The sequence below is a fragment of the Haemorhous mexicanus genome, chromosome 10, assembly GCF_027477595.1.
Source record: "Haemorhous mexicanus isolate bHaeMex1 chromosome 10, bHaeMex1.pri, whole genome shotgun sequence".
Classification (NCBI taxonomy): domain Eukaryota; kingdom Metazoa; phylum Chordata; class Aves; order Passeriformes; family Fringillidae; genus Haemorhous; species Haemorhous mexicanus.
Genome location: NC_082350.1, coordinates 12,202,873 through 12,221,989, shown reverse-complemented (window position 1 = coordinate 12,221,989; position 19,117 = coordinate 12,202,873). Strand labels below are relative to the sequence as shown.

The window sequence follows — 19,117 nt, the reverse complement described above, 5'->3', positions numbered from 1 at the left end:
TCCTATTTGGCAGAGTAGGATGGCAAAATACTGTTTTCAATCCAAGTCAGGCACCAAAAAGCACTCAGTGAACTGCAATTACATAAAGTATCTGCCTTTAGGCTTTTCTGTCAAAATTCAGCAGGACAGGATGTATCACAACGTAATTGCAGGTTTGCCCCCTACGAACACAGTGGAAAACTGTAGGATCTTCTAGTTGAGGTCTGCAGAATTCCTTCCAAAATTCAAAAATTCTTGAGATTCTTATTTGCACACTTTGTACATCCTATTTGAAATGTGGCAATGACCTCAAGGATTTGATGACTGCAGCAAAACCTCCATTACCCTCTCAGAAGCAGATGCTTCAAGAGACTACATCCTGCAAATAAACAAATACTTCACAAGACTGTATCCTCCTGTCAACACTTGAGGGTTTTCATAATGTTATCAGTAAACTCTGGATCTGACTGCTTGACATGAACAGGCTGGATGGAAACCTCACAAAACTGATGAAGCCAGTGAAGATGGCAAAACAGTGAGCAGAATGGTAAGCAACAAAAGTTACAGCTGTTAGGACAGGTAATTTATTGAGGTCAGTGCCTCAGCCTTCAGCTGTGATGGATCCATAGTTACTCTGATAATCTACTGGAAATCTGAAGGCAATCTATATTTTGTTACCATGACATCACTTCTCTGACAAATGACCCTAAAAGTCAGGACTGTATTTGAGGAGGAACAAAAAAACATCTGACACACAACAATTACCTTCAGATTTTATTCTCTCATCATAGGATCATGTAAGGCTAGCAGGATCTGCGAGTGGAGATGAAACACATTAAAAATTAAAAGCTGGTAAAAACACAGAGCAAATCAGTATTAATGCTAAAGCTAAATCTTGGCTGCAGTGACAAGAGCCTTTGGGGCAGACACTACAGATGCACTTTCTGCATCAGAAACCCTCTACTACTACAAGGCAGATTTCTTATCAGGCGTGGCAGTACGCTTCTGTTAGTGGGGAGCTGGAAATACTTCCCTTGTCAGGGAGCACAGCCTTTGGGTACATGATGCATGCTTTACAGAAGCAAAATAACCATGTCACACAATCTTTTTGGAGAGTAAGCAATTTTATGGAGTTTGCTAATTTGAGTCTCTCCTGCCTGCAAGGTCTAATCCTTTCCTGTCCCTTCTGACTGATGAAACATGAAAATATAGTTTTTCTTTAATTTTTGGTGTTAAGCATACTTTTCAATATTATACTCTGTTTGCTGGAAAATGTCTATTCTCTCTCACTCTTCTCTGCTGTCCTGAGAAACTGGGCAATGCCACATGTACAAGAAAAAAATCCTTGTGGTTTTTTTTTTTTTTTTTTTTTTTTTTTCCCCTCTTTATATGCTGGTCTCTCCACATCCACAGTCCTGGGGCTATGGAATTCAATCACTGGCACTCACTAGTGTTCCAAAATCTCAGCTTTTCTTTTTAGCAGCACTTGGAAGGACAACTAGGAAATGTCGGTGGGGTGGATAACAAGCAGCAGTATCTGTAGCCCTCAGAAATAATACAAATAATGAGCAAAAGGTAAACAGGTCCCTGGGACAGCTTCTCTGATACCTTTGTACACACAGGCATCATCTCTCATTATCCAAAATTTGGTGAAGCTCATAAGCACATGCTTAACTTTAATAGGACTATATGCTTATCTTTGTTCATTGGTGGGGTGAATTTTCCTTGTGTTTAAGTGTGCTATAGAAGCAGAGCCCTAATGAGCAGACAGTGCCAGGGAAATGCTGCCAGCAAGAGTCTGGCACAGCCGATCCTGCCATCCAGCCCTAAGCCAGTGTCCTACGCTCCAACACCCAAGACTCACATTCCCTCCTCAGCTGGAGCACTTCAAAGCACTCTCAGAGCATCATCTGAAAATTTTTAATACAAAACAAAGAGCAAAGTATATACATATATAGCCAGAGATGCACCAATTTAGTAATGAAATAAAGCTGCAGAGTTTCCATTTGTTCCAATTACAACATCAAAACATTGTTTCTTGTAGTGTAGTAGAAAATCATAGCTTGAAGATAAACAGTTTGGAATAGTACATAACCAGAATCACTGAGCACTGAAAAATATATTCACTAGCCAATATAGTTAAAAAGAATATTTATACCTGTAAAATATGGACTCAAAACTTAAAAAGAGAAGCCAAATATTCTGTGAAGAACACCTTTGTCCCTAGCAATAGAGCACGTTCCTTCAAGCTATAAATATTCTGCCCTAACAGAAGCATGCCATCTCTTTTATTCTAAAGTTCAGATGTACCTTGGACAATAAAAAAATCATTTGACTTAACTGTGTTCAGTAAAACAGAGAGAACTGATTGAGAACATATACAAGAGTAGGAAACCTGCTCAAAATGTAATATTCAGGTTAAATGAATATTATCTAAAGTCCCAGCTAGCTTAGCACTTGGCAGCCCTATCACTTCAGAGGGAATATACAGAGTATCTTCAGATCTGCTTCTACTGACATAACCATTATTCCAAAGAATATAGTGAATTGATATAATGAATGGCAAATAGTAGATACCTTCATTACAGTTAATCTGTGAAAGGTATATTCTTGTATTCAGATATAAGGCTGAATTACATCCATGAAAAAGTTGGTGGTGCTCTACATACTTTGCTTGAGGTCTCCAGCTGTTAACAAAAACGCATTTTAGAAGTCTTCCTTACTAAAGAAAAAAAAAAAAAGGTAAAATTAACATCACAGAGTTTAAAAGAGTTTAAAAGTTGTATTGATTTTGACTTTGCTGGCAGATTCTTACATGGGTTTTGCAATAAGCAAATGAACTGGTGGACTTACAAATATTACCAAGTGAAGTAATCACTGCTTTCTCTTCTGAAAGTCACAGTGACTCCAAGCAGAGCTACTGACGACCACAGTGAATCTAATCTGGCCCTCTCCCCTTTACAGCAGTGGTAGCTTGAAGTGCAAGTCCTCTGTGGAAAGTACGAGATGTTCACCTAGCAGTTTCCAACACACTTCATTGCTGCTTTTAAATAACTCCAAGGAATGTTACTCATTAGCCAAATATGCACATAGAACTAATAAATAATTATGATTTTCAGGCTCTGGAACTGTCATGATTTCTAATTTCAGTGTCAGGGCAACACTGCCAGGTATGTCCTAGACATGAGTGACTTCCAACTTATTACTCAACACTCTTTGTTCCAAAAGCCATTTCAGTCCCCCACTAGCTCATGAAGAAACAATCTGCAGCAAACAGGCTGGTAAATGAAGTCTCTGAGGTGACAACTTCCCATGTGCACTATAATAGGTCAGCAGCAGTGCAGTTCCTTTCACAAGTGATTCCTGAGCTCAGTTCACAAACAAGCACCAGACTCAGTTCTCTGTCCTTGGCATTTTGCCCAGAAGGTTCAAACAGGCTGGAGAATAATTCTGACTTGTGAAAAGCTCTTTTCCCCTCCTATTCCCCAATCACATCTGTGTGTGCAGTACTGGCACAGAGGAGGCAGCAGGAATGCAGGGTGGCATAGCACATTTCTGTGCTGCACCAGTCCATCCGTGGCATGGAGCCACATGATCCCACCAGGGCAGCTCCCACACACGAGTCAAAGCAGCCTGAGAACCAGGCAGTGACAGCCCTGCCTGCCTGCTGGGCCAAGTGAACCTCAGAATAAAGAGATTCATGCCTGCTGTTCAGAAGAAAGTTTTGCAACATTAGTCTGTGCCCAGCAGACCCATGGAGGACACTGAGGTCAACCAGCAGGAGTTTCCTAGACAAGATCTGATCTTACTGAGTTTTAAGAAAACCTTCATTTTCTAACTGAGCCATCAATGATAAATGATACAAAGAATAGAAATTTTCAGTTTCCCTAAAGTTGCTGGATAGAGCTTAAAGACTAAATGACCAAAAAAAAAAAAAAAAAAAAAAAAAAAAAAAAAAAAAAAAAAAAAATTGATATAAAATTTGACCACAGGAGGATAAATATGGCTGGAACCACTGGACAAACATATAAAAATGACTACAGTGGTTTTTTGCAAGTCATTAACAAAGAAGTAACAGCACATGCCCCAAGAAAAAATTCAAAGAAAAGTTACCTTTAATATCAAATCATTCAGTGAATGCAACCACTAAAGACCCCTTTTATGACTCTCCAGGACCAAAAAAGGACTTCCAGTGAGAGGTGGATACATCCAAATTAGTTCTAGGAAAGTAATGTTTATGTATTAAATAAAAACCACGTTTTAATGAATATGTATGATTATGACGGATAAATACCTTGTTGTAAAGCCGCACAACACACACAGAATATAAAAAAAATATCCTCTGTGTGTCCTGCACAGATAAAGAATGCCTGCTTTCTAATGCTTCAAATGTTTTAGAAAGCTTATTGCAGCCAATTTCAGGATCTTCCGTGCTCTGAGGTCTGAGTTGGATCAAATCCTCAATTTCAGCTTGAAATGAAGAAGGCAAACCAAATTATTCACATATATTGAAAAAGTATGGGGTGATTCAGATTGTTTTAATCTGCCCCAGCAGACGCCCAGGGATGAAGAGAAGCAGAGCGGTGTGTGCGGGGATGCAGTTGCTGCCGGGGGCTGCAGTCGCTCGGGGAGCCGCCGGCCGGCGGCGGGGCCGAGGCCGCCAGGAGGAGCCGCAGAAGCGCGGCCGGAGAGCGGCTGGACGGCTCCGGCACGGCCCCGTTCTCGCCGTGGGAGCTGGCGCAGCATTTCTCATCTGCAGCGCACAGGAGGGAGCACAGGAGCCCCCGGCAGGCGCCTCCGCCCCGCCTGCTCCTGCACAGCTGGTGGAAGTGCTGCCCTTAGCGGCACCTCGCCCGGCCACCGCTACTGTGCCCGGGGCTGGTTTGGGAGGGATGCCCCATCCATAGAACACTCTCAGGGAGAAGCTGGCACAGAGACCTGGCCGTCTGGCAAAAATAATGCCTTAGAGGCAGCTGCTTGCTGATACAATCCAATAGGGAAAAAAAAAACCAAAAAAAAACCAAACCTGTTTTGAAGCGAATGACGCCACTCTCTTAGACATTCCTGGAACTTAAACTGAACATAAGTCAGTCGGAGTGAGAGTATGCATCTTGCCATGTTGGCTTTTTATTTAAACATATTGACTAAAATAAGTTCATTTGATCTGTTTCCCTTGTCACATGCATACCACAGCAAATGCAGATTAACATACCTATTAGACTTCTGTAGTAGTTTAAAACTAGTGTGACAAGCAAGCAAAGAAACAAAACAGGCAAGCAGTAAAAAAGAAAATCTGAAAGTATCTTCCTATGCAGGATTGCACCTTTCAAATTTGAGCAGTTGAAAGTCATCAGTTCAGAAATGGCTCCTTCCTGGCCCAGACCCACTGAGACGGATGAACCCTGGTAAAGCCCAAGTTAGCCATGAGGCACACACCTGGCTGGCACAATGCCATGGCCACCCTGCCACCGCCAGCGTGTTGCCTACTGGATGGGAACAACTCTTTTACTCTGCTACTCAGGTTTCAGACTGACCCATGTTCATAGAACCTGCCTACCATATTCCCAGCTGATGTCAAACAATGCACATATATTTCATGCTACAGTTTTGAAATTCTCAGGCATTAAAATGTACTTTTCAAAATGCTGCAGTCCCCTTTTTGGCTCCAACACTGCATTGTTAACTGGAGTATTTTAGCAGTGCTATGATTCAATCCCTGTGTGCTAGTTTCCTGCAGGAGCTGTTGGACTGGCTATGCTGTTTGTAGGGCAGAGCTGACATTCATAGTCTCAGCGACAGACACAGACACCAGCTCCCGGCTTGCCATGACCTTCAAGCTCTCCTGGGGAACTCCCATTCATTTTTGGCCAGTGACACTTCATTCCCAACCTATGCCAAAGATCATACAGCACCTTCCAGACAGCTGTGCTTTCCTGTCCACTGTTCATCTTTCAAATAAGCCTCTTCTAGGCACAGCCACAATCCAGAGCTGCTGTCTGAGGCTGTCAGATGATCTCCATGGCCCTTGTCAAAGTTGGCATATAAGCAAGCCTGATCCACTCCTTTCTTATTTAACACCAGCATATGGAAAAATTTTTACAGTATTACGACTTCCTGTGCAAGCTGTCAACAGATTTTACATATCTCAACATGACTGATCAACTTGCAAGTCCAGTCGATGAGAACTCAGAGGCTTCAGCATCTTTTCTAGTAATAACTGCTGGGATTTACTCTCAGGAGTATAATAAATGTTCTGCAGTATGAGCCCCATCTTTTATGCTCAATGTCAAATGTAACAGGTTTCTAATAATAGAACCACCACAACCTGTCCAGCAATTCCAGTCCTGGATTTGCCACAGGACATATCTCCTTAGGTTATAGCTAATGCAGTAAACAGTGACTCTTCCTAGTGACATGGTAAAAATAGAAAGGCTTCACATGACAGGGAGTTTTCTCATCTACAACACTCTTCAGAAGGTTTTTTAGCAGGGGGAGTTTCAGTGATATGTTTACAATTCCTCTTACACAAATTACAAAAGAACTCTGGGGTTTCATATGGCTCTTTATAGGTAGGAAGTACAATCATCTCCAGGGTATACAGACGCTAAATCTTTAATTTCAGACCTCACTTATAATTGTATATTCAAAGATATTTATTTTATGATGGGAACATAATAGAAGAAATAGAAATGTAATGGGGGAAATAAAACTTTCCACATTATCCCTTAACTGAAAGAATTTTCTTGAAAATTTTCACATTCCCTTAATTACTTCCATGAAGAGACCAGGTTGCAAATGTATCAGTTGCTTTGGGACTAGCTGTCAATAAAATAAAATAACATAGTTGTAAGCTGTTGCTCAGCTTTGACTACTGGGGGCAGTAATTCTCTGGTCCAGCTGGTGTTACAGTGCAGTGTTCTCACCTATGCTTAGCTAAGAGTTATCTTAAGCCTCCAGAGAATTCATGTGACACCCAGAGACTTAACAGGAAGGACAAAAATGATGCAGATGTGCCAGGTTCAGGGGTCTCTGAGCTACAATGCAAAACCTTCACGGACCCACATCCTGCAGCTGCACAGCCACAGCTCCCCTGGGATCCCAGCCTCATGCTCCCTGCTGTGCAGTGCCACCATCCCAGCCTTACACCCTCGGCCACCACCAGAGTAAGCTGAGGCAAGGAGGCAGCTTACACTCAGCGTGCCACAGCCACAGCCCACAGGCAGGAGCAGGGCTGGACAATTATGAAGTCATGACTGAAAACTCAGATCAGACACCCAAGGACAGGCAGCTATAAACTAAACCTGCAGAGTTTTACATCTGCACTGACTGCACATCCTGGGCCAGGAGAACAGCTTGTTTCCTGTGAGCATGTGCCCAGGGACAGCCTGCAGGACATCCCAGACTGAAGGACACCTCAGCCTCAGCTAGGCAGTGGCTCACTGCAGTCATTTCCAAAGGCCAGGGGCACTCATCCCATTAACCCAAAGTCTGGTTCCTGGGCTGGGCTGGGTTTTGTGGATGGTGCTGTGGTGAACACAGAAGAGCAATGAGTGGAACAGAGAAATACTGCTTCCTCCAAAAATACACACATCTATGACACTTGCTCACGTTTCTGTACATATTGCAATGCCTGCACTTAATTTTGTCCACACACCAAATGTGCACTATATTCAGAATACATGTACACAGTTGTGCCTCCCTTTCTTCCCTGTAACACCGAGTAAATTGTGTGTCCTTGCCTCAAGGAATTGAGTGGAGAGGCATTGGAGCATAATTGAAAGACACTAGTTAAGAGTTATATACCAGTTTCACACTTTCAATAGGAATGTGATGTTAGCACCCAGCTTTATGACCATTGCCACTGCCTCAGTCTCTTTTTGACAGAATTTGATTTCTTCTTAAAGAAAAAGGCCTGAAATGCTGACCTACACCACCTGGGAAAAATGCCAGCAGATTAAAAAAAAAATCTATATTTCCTTGTTATGGCTTTAGAAGTACTAAAACTTTTTAATTTGTTGCAATAATCTAAATTTTGTTCATCTTTAACTCAAAATTTGAATGGACATAAGGCTGTACTTTACAAGCATCAGCTACATATACTAGATTTGATGCAGTACTTGCTGCTTGGTCCTTCTCTTTTCATCTGCCAGAGCCTATGTAATATTTAACTCCCTAACTTTTGAGTATTCATCACAATATCACTTGGTGGATTCTTACCTCTTGCTGACAGCTGCCTGTTCTTTACAGCTTTTACATAAGATGTGTAGATGCAGAAATCTGCTGTGTCCCTTCCATTTCTGAATTTCAAGACAGTCTTCTCTGCTTTTGCAGTAGCTAACATTCAAAATTTTCTTTGAAAATCTTTCATCTGAAAATAAATGTTTTAAAGGTTACAGGTCATTTATCCCTCTGCAGTCCAGAATTTCTTTCCAGATGTCAGAAACTACTGTTCTTTAATTATACATTCCTTTGAAAGGCCTTTCACACTACGAATTCTTTTTTGTTTTATGAAAGTCATTTTATTGGCAAAACATATGACTAACAAAAGGGATATGACTCTATGCTTACCGTAATATGAATTATTACAACACTGTTTACAGCTGAGCTTTAAAAACAATTTTCAGGCAGCTCTGGTTTTGATGACTAAAGCTTAAACCTCTCAGGGTATTTTTACTCATTTTTTAATAAGTCAGAGGCAGTAAATTTCTAATTCTTGATGCCATTTTTGTCAAGCTGGGTGTCTGTAGGTTAGGCATGTGCACTAGAACTATCTATGCTTCTTTGAGTTCTCTAACAGAAACTCATAAAACTGTAAGAAGATGTTAGAAAATTGTGACACACTGTCTAATTCACAAACTGAGATAAAGTGAGAGCAGTTCTCCTCAGCCTGCACATAGCTTAAAGTTTGCTCCTTCTGCCATAGCCCTGAACAAGAATTTGTTGCCTGAAACATTGTCTGTCTTCTAGCTGGCTCAATGAAAACTCACTTGTGCTGAAGAGCTGTGCCTCGCTTGATGCTTTCAGCAGGACTGTGCACAAACATTACTGCTGGAGCTCCATACAGCCCTGGCTATTCAACTGGCAAGCAGGTCTCAAGAGTTCTTTATTCCTGTCAGACACAAACCATTATAGAGCAGCATTCTCCAAGAGACAGATCTGCTTGTGGGATATATAAATACTGGTTTTTCTTCCATTGATGTCAAGAGAAGCAAGGATGGAGGTATGATGTTATGAGATGCTAAGTTCTTAAAATATGTTCTGAATGATTTCTATTTTTAAGAGCTGTTTTGCTTTGGAGGATGAAAGCCCTGTTCACTCAATATGAGGAACAAGGTCTGTCTCAGAGATGTGGAAGAACATCTATTCATCCAAAAGCTTAGCTATTTCAGGAATAATCTGTAAATTATTTTTAGAGTTTGTTTAAGTGTTGTTAACTATGCCTGGCAGATTTCTGGCAAATGCATTATTGTTCCTTTAGACTTCTCCGTTCCTGCAAGGAAACTTTTTGGGAGATGGGACTTGTCATTTCTCTTGTTGACACTGTTCTACTTTGTATAAATAATTACACATTCACTGGGACTGGGACTAACACCTCCACCCTCCTCAGGAGGGTTACTGAACCATCAGACTAGAGCATTGTTTTTCTCTCACCAGCTGGCTCCATGAATATTTAAGTATTTTTTACAAAGTGAGACTGTTCCAGTGAAAGGGGCTGATAGTCAGGTCACTGCTGTGAGGCAGAAACCTGAATTTGCAGAGCAGAGGAGACTTACTCTCTAACACAGGTAGCAGTTAGATCACTTTCTTACAGTGATCACTTTCTTACAGTGAAAACCTTTTAGGTCTAAGTCTTGCATTAGACTTTGACTGGAAATGGATGCTGGTGTCTTCTTCTGCATTTCAGAAAATGTAAAAGTGACACAACAGGTAAAAATTCAGAAAATAACAATCCAGGGTAGATCAGAGATACTGTACACTGAGTTCAGAAACTACTTAGTTGAATTAGATGTACTGGACTTACATTAAAAGGAGATAATTGAATAAGGGTACTTAAGAGGAGACTCTGGTGTTAATAATGACAGAAAATTATTAAGGAATCCACAGAGTCACACTCTTACCTGGGTAAAACCTGTAACCATGAGATGGGTGATAACCAAGAGACAGGCCAGCAAACATTTTAGATTGTGGTGTCAAGGCAGAAAGAAGTGTCAGCAGGGTTTAAGTTCCTAAGAGCCCAGAGCTTTGAAAACTTAACTAGAAAGCTGAATCCAGAGATGTTGTACTGGATAGACAGTATAATAATCATGACCTACTGGTTGCTCTTAGGCTCCATATGAATCAGTTCCTCTCATGCCCTTTCAAGAATCTATATTCCTCACATCACATATCTACATCTGCTCCTATTTACAGCAGGAATTCTTGCTATTTGACATTGCAGAGGATAATTATTATCAGTGCACTGCAGTACATCTGGAAAGATGAAGGAATGCTGGCTCAGCATACCTCAGGCAAAGCACTGCACCTCTTAAAGAGGGATGGATTACATAAAACAGCACAAGAGCTGCATCAGCCTTCCATGCACGCTGAAAGCCAGGCATTATTGCTTTGAAGGGGAAGAGTTACAGCAGTACAGGTCTCCAACTGCAGAACAGGTAACAACAGAAATTTAAATAAATACTCACCAATCCTTGCAAATTCTCTGATTCCCTATTCAAAGATCCTTCCCATCCACCAGAAAATGTTATATGGTAGAGGCAGGCAGTCTTAATTCCTTTTCTGCTGAGATTAAAATGAAATTTGGCTGCTATCTCAAGAATAAGTCCAAAGACCAGGCTTAGATTTCGGAAAGACTTTTCTCATCTCAAAGTACCCTTTCAGTAAGTGAGTAGAAGGATTTAAACATAAAGACTCTTTCAAAACAGTTGCCTGTGCTCAAGTGACATGTCCAGACTGAAGTATAGTTTAGGAACACTGAAATTAAATTACAATATTACTTACTCAGTCCGGCCTTTATTTTGTTTGGTGGATATGAGAAATTTCCTCAGAGACTGTTAAAGCGAAATCAGTCTGAGGCTCTTGAAAGGATTAAAACAAGCAACTCCTGGAATACAGAAAGGATAAACTGCTGCTTGATTCTGGCACTGCACTTTTGATTCCTAATGTACTAAACGACTGCTCTGGAGTTAGAACTGAATACAAGTTTCAAGCATTTTTATACCAAGTATATATCTAATTTAGGCATATAATGATGATGGCATATAATTATTTTCCAGTGTTTAGCTTACTTTTCTGACACATTTTGTAACTAAAATTACTACTATCTAGAAGTCTCTGGTCTCAGCTCCTAAAATTTCCATGTACGTTCCTTCCATTTTTTTATAACTTTTCCCCTTAATGCTTTAACATTTTAATGACCTGTAATATTTTTTCCATAGCAAGAAGCACTTATCTAGTACTCAAATGTGTTCTTTGCAATACCATGCTGAGTCTGATATTGACAGTGAAATTTCTTTGCATATTAAAAAACAAGGGTTCTGTGAAAATCATTACCCAGCAACATAATAGATCACAGATGTGTTTAAAAAACATAATATTAGGCTAAACTCTGAATTCTGGTCTGGAACGCATGTGTGCATCTCCCAGGGCAGTAATTCAGCACTTAGAAAAAGCAAACTCACTATTGTAATGCACATGGCAAATAGCTGAGTTCCAGCCACCAGTGAAATAATTTGGCCCCAGTTTTGCATTCCATGACCCCTGTACTCTGATGGGAAGTAGGCCATGGGGACTGTCTGTAATTCCTGCAGTCAGAACTGCCCAGCCCTGGTACAATTTATTGTTGCACAGGAACATCAGTGATGCAACACCCACTTTCTTGCCAGGGACTCTGTGCTGAATAAGGACAACTGAGGGCACAGCATGAACAGCAGGAGGGACCCGGGAAGCCTTTCTATACCATCAATATGATGCTGTACCTGGCAGAGAATGACTGTATAAAGATAATCCCTCACAAATTACTTCGGCTGTCTTGGCTTGGCCTAACCTGCCTGTTAAAGAAAGGGTATTCTCCCTGTTCTGAATTTTCATCTTTGACGAAGGAAGTCCTTCAGATCTAGGCTCCCCCAGTTTATCATTCAGATGTAGCTGTTGAGCTGTTCATTTAAGTTAGAGACTACTTTTCAAGCCAAAAAAAAAAAAGTGCAAGAATTATTACAGCTGATGGAAATTTGATTGTATTCTCCCATCTCTTGTTGCACAGGCTGTCATATCATTTGCACATTTTGTAGAGTGTTTTTTCCTAATTGTCCCCTTTATGGTAATTTGGAAGCAGATAGTGAGTTTTCTTATCAGTAAAAGTAGGAAACCAGGATTTTAGTTGGCTGAACAACACTTTTCTTCCTAAGAGCATTCGCAGTAAATAAATTAGATCCAACTGTTCTCCTTTTTATGTCCAGCCCTATAAATAATGTAGAGAGAAATTCAGGAAAAGTAATGACAGCATTGGCAGGAAACAGTTTCTCGCAGGGCTTAGTTCTGACTTCAAATCTGTGTTGCCAGTAACAGCAAACTAATTACTTGTGAAACTGCACTGTGAGACTCAGGTCCCAGGTACCACCTGTACAATAGAGTATGACACCATAACACATCTGATTCTCTTTAGAAACATGTCTATCCTGCAACTACAGCATTCAGAAGACAGAAAAGAACAAAAATGGGGGCTCGGGAACTAGAAGCTAGATGCCTTAATACAAACCTACTTATTTATAGCCGATGTAAAAGTCTTTCTTGAACACCAGAGAATTAAAGCACACACACAAAAAATAGTTACCTTCTTTGCTTGAACTTTCAGTTTTGGTTTTGACAGCATTCTTGATGAAAGCACACTCTCATCCTGAAAGAGACTTATCTGGAGCACCCTTGATGCTTGTTGCAACTTTTCTTTCCCTACTTCTGCATGAAGAGTACCTGACAGCCTCTAACTGCACACACTCCGGAGGGCAGTCCCATGTGCCTTTACCCTGTGCCTCCAGTGTCACTTGCAGCCAGCTCAAAGGGAAGGTGGCTGTGACCATCACCAGTTTGTTAGCATCAGTTGTGTCATGTAACTGCACTGGCTCCACACTCTCACTTCATTCAGGTCAGAGCTAAGTTGAACAGTATCTAGTGGAGATGGTGCTTTTGGAAGGGAAAGGACACTATTGTACAGTAGATTGTTCAAAATATCAGCTCTTTTCATGTCTCAATCTATAAACCAGACTCTGATCTAAATCTCCAGAAATTTATTCATATACAGACATAAGTGACTCTTGTTATTAAACAAGAACAATGGCTCCAAGGATGATTTATATACATATATAACCCTCATTAAAGTATTATATTTTGTACCAAGAAACAGAAAGTCTATTTTTTCCATTTCAGTGACACAATTTTCTAGCTGCTCTCCTATTTCCTTCACAAGGACAACAAAATTAATGATCTCAGGTTTACCTCTCACATCCACCAAAGCTAAGGGAATCTGCTTTGTAATTTTGTTTCATAATATTATCCTCTTGAAGATTTGCTGATTTAGATTACATCAAGACTGGCTAGCTGATCTGTCTTAGCTTTTACAGCTATCTAGATAAGAATAGCACCCTGTGACCCTTGCTGATGCCCTGCCCCATGCTGGAGCTCAGAAGCTGACCTGCAGAGACTGAGGTGCCTTGTTCCTCTCCTCTGTTCTCTGTCTGCTGCTGGAAGATTTGGCCAAGGGGCTGCCTGATTCACAGGTACCTGCTGACACTTCAGGGGTTCTGCCTTTTTTTATTTTAGGGCCCTCTACTCAATACTTTATGCTTCTGTTCCTTTTACATGTTGAGTATTTGTCTTGGACTATTATGTTTAAAATGCACTGTTAGGGACATAGCACTTGCTTTAAAATGGGTTTTTTTTAGATTCCATTCTTCTGATTGATACTTTAGCCATTTCTACACCTGCTGAGTGAATGCTGTGTGGTCATTGTAAAGTGCCTGCTCTTGGTCAATAGACCCTGGGATGCTTCACTGGAAGTGTTGAAGCAATCTTTTAGGAGTCTTGTACTATGAAGGAGTATATGCTCACATTGTCAATATTTCAAGCATCCTGTTTGATATTGATTAGATCTCTTTGGTTACAGGAATGTTTGCATTTAGCAGTAGTTACCTAATGCATAATTTTTATATTATGATGCAAAACAGTTCAAGTAATGATAAATCAGCACCATTCTCCTTAATATTTGCTTATAATGGCAGATAAGCAATTGACTTTGAACAATAGAAGGTAAAACATTAAAAAAAAATAATTATTGGATATCAGTTTGTATTCCTACAAAGAGAAGAGGCAAGTAGAAACTGATATTAGAATTACCCAAACTGACAAATGGAAACACCAGAAGGTAATTTAGAAAAGCCATACTGAAAAACTCTACTGCTTTTATGATTAATGCATATTGTCCAGTCTCTGCTAAATGCTAAAATGAAATATGAAGTTTAGAACTGTATTAAATATGACATTACTTGGGGTAAAACTAGCAAAGAGACAAAAAAAAAAGTTAAGAATGTAAGCTTAGTTCCTAATAATTTCCTAAACTCTTAAGGTGTGGGAATACTGTCAATACTACATTTACATTTGGTATCTCAGTCTCAGAAGAACCAGGGGAGGGGAGGTTTATGGCTCATCACAGACATTTTTTATATTAAGCCAGAAACTATATTGTCATTTGATAAATGAGCCAAGAGCAAAGCTTGACAGACAAAAAGAGAGAAGAGTGAAATTTTCAGCCTGGAGGCTCTGCAAGTTTTCCAGTGACAATTCTTGTGAGGATTTTTATTGCTATGAAGTAGCAGATTCAGTTGAAAGTGCCATATTGATAACTCTTTGTCTTACAGATCGAAGCAAATTTGGGAATCCTAGAAACTGGCTGGGCATATCAGTTTGCAAGAGTCATTTTAGGTGCTTATATTATCAAGAAAATAGGATAAATCCTCTCTATTGCATGTTTTCCAATGCTATTATGAAAAGGGACAACTTGCAATTGCAGGAAATACCATAGTTCTTTTGGAAGTGAAAATATCAAGATCTTGGCACTTCAGACTGCACTGAAAGAGTTGGGGTTGTTTAGCCTGGAGAAGGCTCAGGAGCTGCCTTACTGCAGCCTTTCAATAAGTGAAGGGGACTTAACAAGAAAGACTGGGGGGAACTTTTTAATAGGGTCTGTAGCAATAGGACAAGGAGTAATGGTTTTAAACTAAAAGAGTGTAAACTCAGATAAGATATGAGGAAAGAATTTTTTTTATTATGAGGGTGGCAACACCAAGAGAAGTGGTGGATGCCTCATTCCTGGAAACATTTGAGGTCAGATTGGATGGGGCTCTGAACAACCGGATCTAGTTCCTGCTCATTGCAGAGGTGTTGGATTAGATGGCCTTTAAAGGTCCCTGCTAACTCCAACCATTCTATGATTCAAATGAAATAAAGAGTGTTTGTTGATAGTATTTATGTAAATTTAAATTAATTTCACAGTGTCAGCTGAACAGGACCTGTACAGAAACACCAAGAGAGCACTGAAAGGTCTTTTGCCGTGGTACAAAATGCCAGGGTATTTTGTCCAGGTGACTCTCTACAGAGAAAAGAAGATTTGGTGAGAAGCCTGAAAGCTGGAGCATAAGCTAAGCTTCATGTTCAGTCAGGTCAGCAGCCCACTTTGGCTGCTGCACATCAACATTATGATTAACTTCGTCCCAGGGAAGGTGTCAGGGAGAATATATATATGGGATACATGAGGCACAGGAGGTTTGCACCAACATTTACACAGTCTTTTCAAAGAACAGCTCAGGGACAGTCTGTCACACAGGGTTACATTTCAGGAAGAGGTTTCCACTTTCCACTTCAGTAGCTGTCTCATTTTCAGGCAGACAAGGTCTCTCTTGCCAGACATTCATTAGGAAATTTGTCTCTTGTCAGCTCTGTGTACAAAATATCTTTCTTCAGTGACTGATAGGGAGAAGCCCTCACCCCTGGATCACCAGCATCACTGGCTGAGCCCAGGATTGCTGGCAGCAGCTGGTGGGGGAAGAGGGGTCCCTCAGGCTGGCTTTTCTGCCAGACTGCTGCAGGAGGCAATGACACCCTGTGACACCAGGCATTTTTTATAATTACTATGGCACTAGCTCTGTAGTTCATACGTTAAATGTCTGTCACTAAAGATGTATCATTCCAAGCCTGAAGATCTGTCACCTCAGGGACACATGTCAGAAAATAGTTTTTGTTCTACCTTCAAAAAGAAACTACTGCAGAAAACTTTTGCTGCAATGCCAACTGTCAAAAGTTAGACATCTTTTGTCCACATTAAGAAAGACACTTTGCTTATGCAACTCCATACTATTTTTGTCATATACCTTTGCATCATTTATGTAAACATACATACACAAGGCAGCATAATTAAGATTGCATGAGATTGTAAATCTGCCATTTTTTGGGTTTCACCTTAAAACCTTTCTAGCTGAATTTATATCTACTACCTACAAACAATTCCTAACTGTGCATTCCATGGTTTTATCCCAAAAAGACAGGGACTCTAACAGATACTGATTGAGCAGCTTCCTGACTACAAAAATGAAATATCATCAGTATATGAAAGGGTTTATTTTATTTGGTTCCCTGCAAGAGTAGAGGACTGGGCTTGGTGAAGAAGAAAGGTCACTCCTGTTTCTGTGTTCCTAGCAGATCATAATTTAGCTGAAGATTAATGTCAATGCTAACACGTTTATTTATGGGTAACTACTTACTGGCCTTTTACTTTTCTGTTCCTTCTGCAGCCATTGATGGAAACCAGCCAGACATCTCTGGGTTAGTTCGTGGGTGAATTCTCTCTAGCAACATAATTTACATTTGGTAAATGCAGTTTAATTTGAGAGCCTTGTTTATAGTCTGTCATTTACTACTTGTGGTATTTGTAATCTATTTAATAGTGGGCTCTAAAGAAGTACTTCAGCACAACAGATTGAGGGTGTTTAGGGAATGCACATTTAGGGTGTGTTTCTGGACAGGCAGTGCCAGGGAGTGATGCTGCTGTTTTCCTGATTGGCAAAGGTGCAGGAGCTTGGCTGCATGGGCTGTGCATGGGCTGGGAGCTTTCCCAGCAGCCTGTTCATCACCTCAGTTTGCTCAACAGGCCTGAACTGCCCTGCTGCTGCACAGATCTGTAGATATGCTTGGGTGGCAATGCAGAATCTGTTAAGGTGTTAACTGTTCAGAAGTTTAAAACTACCCTTAGACAAGGCAAAATCTGCAGCAACCACATATAAAAGGAGTCCTGAAACATGCAATCCATGAGATCTAACAGCCTTTGTTGGTGGTTTTGCCTGGAGCACAGCTCTTCAGTGGATATTAGGCCTGAAATCTTCTTATAAAATAGAGGGTCTTCTCTAGACTAAAAAACATTGACAAAAAGGAGCAGCAAGGAACTCATGTGTCTGTGCTGTGAGGATTACACAACTTTCTGTCATACACATTGACTTCCAGATGTAACAATTTTTATTATCATTATAATATATTATACCGAATGTGATATATTGTACTACACCATTATTATACCTTCATGACTACACCCAATATACCTAGTGGCACCAGTTAAACTTCTAGCTGCTAACCAGCATCCCATTGGTCATGGTGTAAGTAAATGTCTCCTTTTTAGCTTTCTTACTTTCCATTTCTGTCACCTAAAATCAGTTCAAAATCCAGCTGCAAACACAGTCTCTGTTCTCACAATGTTATGATCTCTGTTTCCACAGCCCCCTTCTTGTGAGCTGGACTCCCTGCCCCAACTCTCCACCAAGTCTTGCCTAGATGTGTCCTGCTCCTTCCTCCAGTCCCACTGGCAGGATGTGGCAGCCTCTCCTCAGGGCTGCAGGCCAGGCCCTCACACCTGGCTGCCAACACAGCAACCTGCACTCCTAAAATCCTGGGCCTCGCCAAACCCACACACTCCCCAGCCCCTGCTGTTTCTTGTCTTCCAGTGCCTCTGTGCACACAGGAACACTGCTGGCACCTCTTACTTGCCAGCCTCTTGCAGGCTGCCTCCAAAGATCTGGGACATTCCAATAGCAGCTGCACCTCCTCTCCCACAGAATCCCTCCTGGAAATGTAGCAAGCATGAATCGAGCTTAGTCTACTGCCTCCTTCACCCAGCACCGTGGAAAGCAGAGTACAGGTATCATGACTGCTGAACTGCAGCTTCCACTTTCTGTTTAATCCTCAGAACATCCTCTCTAATCAAGAGCATCTCTTTGAAGTTTTGGTAGTGAGACCACTCTTCTTTGTATTTTGCAGGAATAAGAATGTTAAGTGCTCAATAAATGAACTAAAAATAAGAGAATAGGTTTATATTCTGCTTTATATGCAGGAGAATTTCTGTTTAGTTCCTCAAGTCTGTTCAATTGGCTGTGCCTGAACACTTCCACAGACTTACCTTCTTCTCCTGCAAGAGAGACATATGGGAAGAAGTACTTAAAAACAGTAAGAGGAACAGGTTATTTTTAAAGCAATACTCAGAACATAAATTCTCTCTTATCGATGTGATAATCTGTATGTCACTGTTCAATAGCACTAACAACGGTGTTTTTCAAATGTCATGTTCAATAAGAATACTGTGTTCAAAATAAGAAACTGACTTAATTTTTCATTTCTTTTCTCAGTCAAACAACTTTGGCCCGAATTCTGTAAAACACCCAAGTACTGAGTTCATCACTGCATGCTCTGCCACAGCCTTTTAAAGGGTATCCTTCACAGCCAGAGTGAAAAGGCTACTAAATGGGTCAGGATTACCCACTGGTAAACAAAACGAAGCATTTCAAGTTTACTTTAGAATTTAAATAAAGAAGAAATTTCAAAGCAGCATTACTATTTTTCAGGCTTTGGCGGAGCTGCAGACGATTGCACAGCCGGTAACACTGAGTTCATTCATGCCCGGGACAAACAGCCGCACTGTGCCACCTGAGGACGGCAGCGGGGCGTCGCGGGGGGCTGCGGGCTCGGGGCGGGGCGGCGGACGGGGGGCGCTGCGCCCGGGCAGCACCCGCGGGCGCAAAGTGCGCGGGGCCGGGAGTTCCTCGGGCCGAGC

At 41.0% G+C, this 19,117-nt stretch overlaps 1 long non-coding RNA gene across 1 annotated transcript; it reads right to left on the bottom strand.

Moving 5' to 3' along the window:
- Positions 1–456: 456 nt before the first annotated feature.
- Positions 457–10,992, bottom strand: LOC132331468 (uncharacterized). The gene is made up of 4 exons (XR_009487595.1): positions 10,662–10,992; positions 8,197–8,347; positions 2,557–2,701; positions 457–792 (listed from the first exon to the last, which is right to left on the bottom strand). It is a non-coding gene; the product is annotated as an uncharacterized LOC132331468 (long non-coding RNA).
- Positions 10,993–19,117: the final 8,125 nt, after the last annotated feature.